Raw genomic sequence first — 7,322 nt, 5'->3', positions numbered from 1 at the left:
ATTTCCCATGTGCTCAGAAACTCTCATAAGAAAAAATCTTAACCAGGAGTCCAACCAAGATAATAATCAGCATTTCACCCTTTATCCAAAGGTGAGACTTCTTCCCTTTCCTCCTCTGGCCTCTGTTCCCCTAGCTGCTACCCCGCCTCAGCTCAGCCCTGTTCCGGGGGCCCACAACACACTGACAAGCAGAGCCTCAGGCCACGTGGTCCTCTTGGGGGCAGAGGCATAAAATGGCTCCAGTCCGGCTTTCCCTCTGCTGAGTGGCAAACACTTGTTCCATGGAAAATCCTCAACTCTCCAACAAACCCTGGAAATGTAGGCTCCCTGTCCTGTCCCACTCCTCAGACCCGAGTTAAGCAAGCATGAAAGACCCACCTCCCCACCAACTGCAGAGAACACACACCAAGCTCGACAGGTGCTGTGGAAGCCCCCTCTCAATATTTGTGGTTTATGTCAGTAAGCAGCTTCCTGTCCTCTCCTCCCTGGAGATGGGGGAGTGAGAAAGTATCAGCATTCTCCAAAGAAATCTTATAAACCCTCCCAATATATGTCTTGGATAAGACATTTCCCCCACCATGATGTTGAATATATTATAGTATCATTAAACTTTTACTTTCCATCATATGCATTTAGAGTTTCAGCCATATTTACATAGTCAGGTTTACGACATTCAACTCCATTTGTTTGTAATTGTGCTAGAGAATGTTATTTTATTATCTGTTGTTATGGTGGCTTAAAACATTTCTTTTCTCAAACAGCTTCTGAGAGTCAGGAATCTAGGACTGGCTTATTTGGGGGCTTCTGGCTCAGGATCTCCCGTGAGGTTGCAATCAAGATGTTGGCCAGGACTGCAATCATCTGAAGGTTTGACTGGGGCTGGGGGCTCCACTTCTGGGAGGGCTCACTTACCTGGCTCAGCCTCAGTTTTTCTCAGGTTGTTATCTGGAGACCTCCATTTCTCACCAAGTTGTCTTCTCCATAGGGCTGTTCAAAATACAGCCGCCTGCTTTCCCCTGAGTGAGTGATCTGAGGGAGCAGGAAAGAAGCCATGATATCTCTTATGACCTAGCCTCAGAAGTGACATGCCATGCTCCTGCCATATGCTATGGGTCACATGGATCAACCATGGTACATGGGGGAGGAGACAGGGGTGTGAATACCAGGAGTCAGGGACCACTGGGGCTAACTTGGAGGCTGGGCACCTTACCTCTTGACATCATCCTGAGCATGTGCTCAGAGCTGTCAGTGTAAGCTGTGGCCCATGGACCCATCCCCCACAGACTTGTATTCCACGTTGGGGCGATCCCTCTAAGGTTTTGAGTGTGGCCCTTGGTCACTGGGTACTAATACCTAGTAAAGTTTGTGTCTCTCAGAGGACATAGTGATAACAGCGCCATCATTCTCTTTGTGGTGACTTGGGGCCTGAGGATACATTTTCCAGACAGAGCTGCTGTTCTCTGCTTCTAATCTCTCAAAGCACCTGGTGCTTTCTTATGCCCTTACCATTGAATCTCTTACAAAAGAAGGCCCTGGGGGGCCCAGCATGCAGACAGAACTGAATCCCAGGAGGGATTAGGCTCACAACTGGGTGCTCCTAACTGCTCCCTCCCCTCCCCAAAGCACAAGAATAAGGAGCTCTATCTGCAGTGATCAGCATGAGAAATGGGGACAAGTCGAGGGGTAGAGTTGCACTCTAGTTGGGGCAGATGGTGTCTATTTTCCTGTCATAGGAGAAGTGAATCCTAACACAGGAAGACTTCGGCGGATGAGACGAGAAGGCACCAAAAGCAAAGGTCCAGAGGACACACCCTAATCCCTACTGAGGACCTTCCAGGAATCTATGAATTCAGTGGTCCTGCCACATCAGGGACCCGATCTCCCAGGAGAAGAAAGGGGTGAGAGAAAGGACAATTTCTTTCTTTCTTTTTTTTTTTAAAGATTTTATTTTTAAGTAATTTCTACATGCAACCTGGGGCTTGAACCCACAACCCCGAGATCAAGAGTCACACGCTCTACTGACTGAGCCAGCCAGGCCCCTCAAGGAAAATTGATTTTTGAGTCTAGGGAGAAACTAGCTACTTGGCACTTACACAAACTTAAAACAAATTCCGTTTGGGTTTGCACATCAGTTTCTTGTAATTTTGGTTTGTGCAGAGTAGCTTCCCTGGGAGTAAAAATGGGAACTGAGACCCAGCCCGGGGTTGGGATGGTACGGCTGTGGGGAGGGGCGGTATTGTGTGATCGCCACTCTCCGGCTTCCTTACCGGGAAGAGCTGCTCTGTGCCAATGGCTCACTGTGTCTGTGCTCTGGAATCTAATTTAGCCGGCCCCCAACCTCAAAGAGATGGCATTGCTCTTCTTATTCTATGGGTAAAGAAACAGGCCTGCAGAGAATAAATAACTCCCTAAGCTATTCTTTTTTTTTTTTTTTAAGATTTTATTTATTTATTTGAAAGCCAGAGAAAGCACAAGCAGGGGGAGCAGCAGGCAGAGGGAGAGGGAGAAGCAGGCTCCCCGCTGAGCAGGGAGCCTGACGTGGGGCTCGATCCCAGGACCCTGGGACCATGATCTGGGTCAAAGGCAGACGCTTAACCAACTGAGCCACCCAGGCATCCCTCCCTAATTTATTCCTAAAACACAGAAGGAGGTCGTACCCAGACAAAGCTCACATCCTGGCGGCCTGCTAAATTGTCTCCCACGCTGCAGGAGCTGGATTTTCACCAGTGCTGGCCACTTCCCTTACAGACTATTATCAATTGTCTCTCCTCAGCAACACCTTCCAAGTTACTATAATCTCTGGTCAGAAAAGAAAGCGCTATCTGAACAGATTCACCCACGTCGTGGGTCAGTCTCATTTCCTGTCCTGACCTCCACTAATAGTGGGCTTATCACCATTAACCTGTGGCTGCAGGGGCCGCCCACCATGTAATTTCCACAGGGGCCACTGCCACAGCCATCACGGGGGAAGCCAAAGGTAGAAATGAGGTGTGTCTTTTCAAACAGCATTGAAGTGGATAAAAAAAAAGCCCATCTGAGACACCCATTTTTTTTTTTAAGATTTTATTTATTTATTTGACAGAGAGAGAATGAGAGAGAGAGCACATGAGAGTGGGGAGGGTCAGAGGGAGAAGCAGGCACCCTGCTGAGCAGGGAGCCCGATGCGGGACTCGATCCAGGGACTCCAGGATCATGACCTGAGCCAAAGGCAGTCGCCCAACCAACTGAGCCACCCAGGCGCCCCTGAGACACCCAATTTTTTAAAAAGTGAGTTTAGTTTGTAGAATTTTTTTTTTTTTTTGCCATTCCTCTAGTATGTGGACATATTTCTTCTTTACCAAAGTTTTCTTCCCCATTTCTTTTCTCCTTTCTTGCCTTTTGTTGGATTGATGAGGTTTCCTAGGTTCTTTCATTGGTTAGAAGGAGGACATTGTATTTGCACATCCATTTTTTGGCTAGGTGAAATTGTTGTTTAATATGCATATCTAACTATATTTCTCTGTAAAAGTAAAAAGTTCATTAATATGGTCATCTTTCTCCTCCTCTAAAGACATAGAATGCCTTATTTTCCCTCTGCTATTTTTCTCCTACCTTCCATATTGTAGTTGTCTAGTATTTTAATTCCTCGATGCTTTTAACCTCTCAATAGTTATGATTTACCATCCATCAAGGATTAGATTTGCCAACATGTTTTATCACTCTTGGCACATTACTGCTTCTCCTAGCCCATTCTTCCTTTCTGGTTCATTTTCTTTTTTGCTGAAGTAATACTTCTGACGTGCTGTCAAGTTGTTCCTTTTATCTGGTGTTCTGTGATAAAACTCTGATGTCTCCAGCCAAGGTGAGGATTGTCTTTAATTACGTTGCTTGATATTGGGTGTATCCCTTTAATTCTGGAAACCCTCGGCCATTATTTCTCAACAGGGCAATGTCATAGAAGTGTCAGGAGGTGGGGACAACATGACATAGGATGGTCAAGGAGAGGTCTCTGAGGAGGTGATGTGGGCACTGAGGTCTAAATGACAAGGCAGAAGGAAGAGCAAAGTTAAGAGCTTGGTGGGATTTGGGAATTGAAGGAAGGCACCTGAGTTTGGGGCTTGGGGAGTGAGGGGTATGGGAGGAGATTAGATGAGATAGAGAGGGAGGGCTCTCTTGGCTCTTCATGGGAGTTTGAGTGGAGAGATGAAAGAGTTCGGCATGAGCTTTTGTGGCAAAGACACCTAGCTGTTCACCATAACCCACTGATTCTTTCTTAGGCTCCAAGTGGTATTATCTGCAATCATAACCCAGAGGAATTAGCTGCTCTTCCCAAAGACACGTGATGGCATAAACCAGAACTCCCAGTTTCTAGTCCAGATTCTGTTCTTGGGACAGCAAGAAAGAAGATGGGGAGAGTTGGAGGAGAGAGGTGAGTGAGGCTGCACTTGGATTCATTAGCCACCTGAGGGCTGTGCTCGTCCCTGGTACTTTAGGACACCTCAGAAAGAACTTTCATTCACTGCCCCTTGGATTCTTTAGACAAGTCTGTTTTCCCTTCCCTTGGCTGAGGACACTTACGTCCTGCAATGATGCTTTGGGCTCTATATCGGTTTAGAGGCTCAGCAGGAAATGGGTAACAACTCAAACTGGGTAATTGTGACTAGTCCTCTTATTAAACTCCTCGCAAAGATATGGCGGGGTTTAGGAAACCAAGTAGGATGGTGCAGTGCCCTGGGGCCTGTGATGGTGGAAATCATTGTCACCCTCTCAGTGCTGTAACAAATGACCACAAATCCAGTAGCTGAAAACAGCACAAATTTATTCTGTTACAGTTCTAGGGGGTCAGAAGTCTAAAATGGGTCTCACTGAACCAAACTCTGGTGCCATGTTTCTTTCTGGAGACTCTAAGGAAGAATAGTTTTGAAGTTTTGTAGTTTTGTAGTAGCTCTTTCTAGAAGCTGCCTGTACTCTTTGGTTCATAGCCCACTTCCAACTTCAAAGCCAGCAATAGCTGGTCAAGTCTTTCTAATGATGCCATGTCTCCTTTTCTGACTCTTCTGATTCCCTCCTCTACATTTAAAGGACCCTTGTGATTACATTGGGCCAAACTGGATAATTCAGGATAATCTCCTTATTTGAGGGTTGGATGATGGGCAATCTTAATTCCATCTGCAACCTTAATTCTTACCTTGTCATACAACTTAACATATTCACAGGTTCTGGAAATTAGAGTGGGGACATCCTTGGGAGCCATTAATATGCCTACCATAAAGAGACAAGGACATGAAACACGTACTGGAACCCAGAGGAGGTAGCTGTGTGAGGTCATGTGACAGGAGTATGACCTTTGGTAGAGAACTGAGTCCCCCAAATTAGGAGTGGTAGATATCATCTGGCCACAGGGGACCAGGAAAGATTTATTGCACTGGTTGAGTAATCAGTCTTGATTAGCATGAGGAACTAGGGTTGCTTCTACACAAGAGGATAGTAAAGAGAATTTCCAGAACTCAGGGCATTTATTTGGGCGTCTCTTAGTACTTCTATGTCCTATAATAACCACGGGAATCACAGCACCTGCAACCCACCAAAGCAGGGAAAATAAAAGGCCCAAAGGTCTGGATTACTCTGCCAGGCAATCAACTTGGGCCAGCCGAAATGCTGTCAAGGAATAAGGGAAATTTAGAATGGGTGTAAAGAGAGAGATAGTGAATATCAGGTATGACCAGGGACCAGCTACAACAGCAAGGACTCTTGTTTCTGAATTCTTCCAGGATTTTGCAATTGGGTACCACCTTGAGGGACTCTGTGACTGATTCAGACACAGACTTCCCTCTAGGGCAAGGAGTAGGGCATCTTGTACTCACAAAAAAAATGAAATCTCTACCATATAGTACAGGAGTCAATACAATAGAGAGTGAGTGGATTGGAGTGGTAGGAGGGATGGGTTATATATGATGCAAATCTATGTTCATCCTTAGATTTCCTCAGCACGGACAGCCTCTGGGACTCCGCTGACATGACCAGAGGCTGACCATCACTCTCTTTGGGAACACTTGGTCCTTCACCTTGACTACCACCATGCAGCCAGGCTGAACATCCAGGAACACAGAGTTCCTGGCTCCTCCCACAACTTCCAGAATTGGATGAAATGCCTTACGGATTCTCACTATAGAAAAGGCCACGGGACAAAACCTGGAACTGTTGGGGAGTCAACTTTCTGTCGACTGAGTCTCTGCTAATGGAAAACAAGAGATGGGAGGGAGATTACAGATAAATTCACCTTCTTCCTCCCTCCCGTGGCCCACTCCAAAGTGCCATTTCTCTCGGCAGCCTGCTTGGAGTGGAACCATATGCCATCCAGACATGCTTGCTGAGTAACCTGCTGTGATCTTGGAGGCTTCTCGTGAAGTGTCAGCCAGGATGACAATGTACCATTTCACACTTCCTCACGCCTTTCTTGCTTCACTTCCCCTTTCCTCATCTTTGCTGCCCTGCTTCTGACTCCCAAGTGGGAGGGTTAATTTTATGTGTCCATTTGTCTGGGCCATGGTGCCCAGATATGTGGTCAAACCTTTTTCTGGATGTTTCTATGAGGGTGTTTTTTGGATGAGATGAACATTTGGATCAGTTGGACTTTGAGTAAGGCACATCGTCCTCCATATGTGGGTGGGCCTCGTCCGATCAACTGAAGGCCTGAATAGAACAAAAGGCTGACTGCCTGCAAGCCAGAGAGAATTCTGAGCAGCCTTCGAATGTCAAATGCAGCACCAAGCTTTCCCTGGCCTCCAGCCTGTTGGCCCACCCCGCAAATTTTGGACTTGTCAGCCCCATAATTGCAGGAGCCAATTCCTTAAAATAAATCATTTTCTATATAAATACACACCCTACTGGTTCTGTTTCTCTGGAGAACCTTGGCTAATAACATCAAGTAAGGCTCCAGCTCTCTCATCCTTGCTTCAGCCTCTGTTTTAGAGGGAATCAATCCACCCAAGACAAGGTCCCTGCCTTTCATGGACCTGACACCTCATCTCCATCTCCATGTGAATATCGAAACCGCAGGCCTTAGACCCTAAGGGCCAAGCTCCGGGTCCATACTGACTGCCCTAGTGTCTTCATCTTTCTTACGCCACTGGCTTTGCGTTCCTTATTTCCCTCTGGGACTTGAGAATTTCCTATTATTCATTATATTCCTATTATTTTGTAATAAAATGTCCTTTTATTAATCTCCTTTATTTCATTCCTCAACTAATATTTTTAACATTATTATACACTTATTCAGTATCTCTTTATATTTGTAGCAGGAGGGTAACCCTGTTTCTACACGGCACGTTGACTGTATTAAC

At 46.1% G+C, this 7,322-nt stretch overlaps 1 long non-coding RNA gene across 2 annotated transcripts; it reads left to right on the top strand.

Moving 5' to 3' along the window:
• The first annotated feature begins 420 nt into the window (after positions 1-420).
• On the top strand, positions 421-7,103 carry LOC118003421. Of its 2 annotated transcripts, XR_004677338.1 has the most exons (5): positions 421-459; positions 762-867; positions 1,734-1,898; positions 4,257-4,408; positions 5,958-7,103. It is a non-coding gene; the product is annotated as an uncharacterized LOC118003421 (long non-coding RNA). The 2 variants fall into 2 exon arrangements; XR_004677339.1 differs by lacking the exon at positions 5,958-7,103 and having other exon boundaries at positions 4,257-4,425.
• Positions 7,104-7,322: the final 219 nt, after the last annotated feature.

The sequence above is a fragment of the Mirounga leonina genome, unplaced genomic scaffold, assembly GCF_011800145.1.
Source record: "Mirounga leonina isolate KUSES-001 unplaced genomic scaffold, KU_Mleo_1.0 Mir_91, whole genome shotgun sequence".
In the NCBI taxonomy this organism is placed as follows: domain Eukaryota; kingdom Metazoa; phylum Chordata; class Mammalia; order Carnivora; family Phocidae; genus Mirounga; species Mirounga leonina.
The sequence above is the reverse complement of the archived record's forward strand: the minus strand, read 5'-3'. Positions and strand labels throughout refer to the sequence as shown.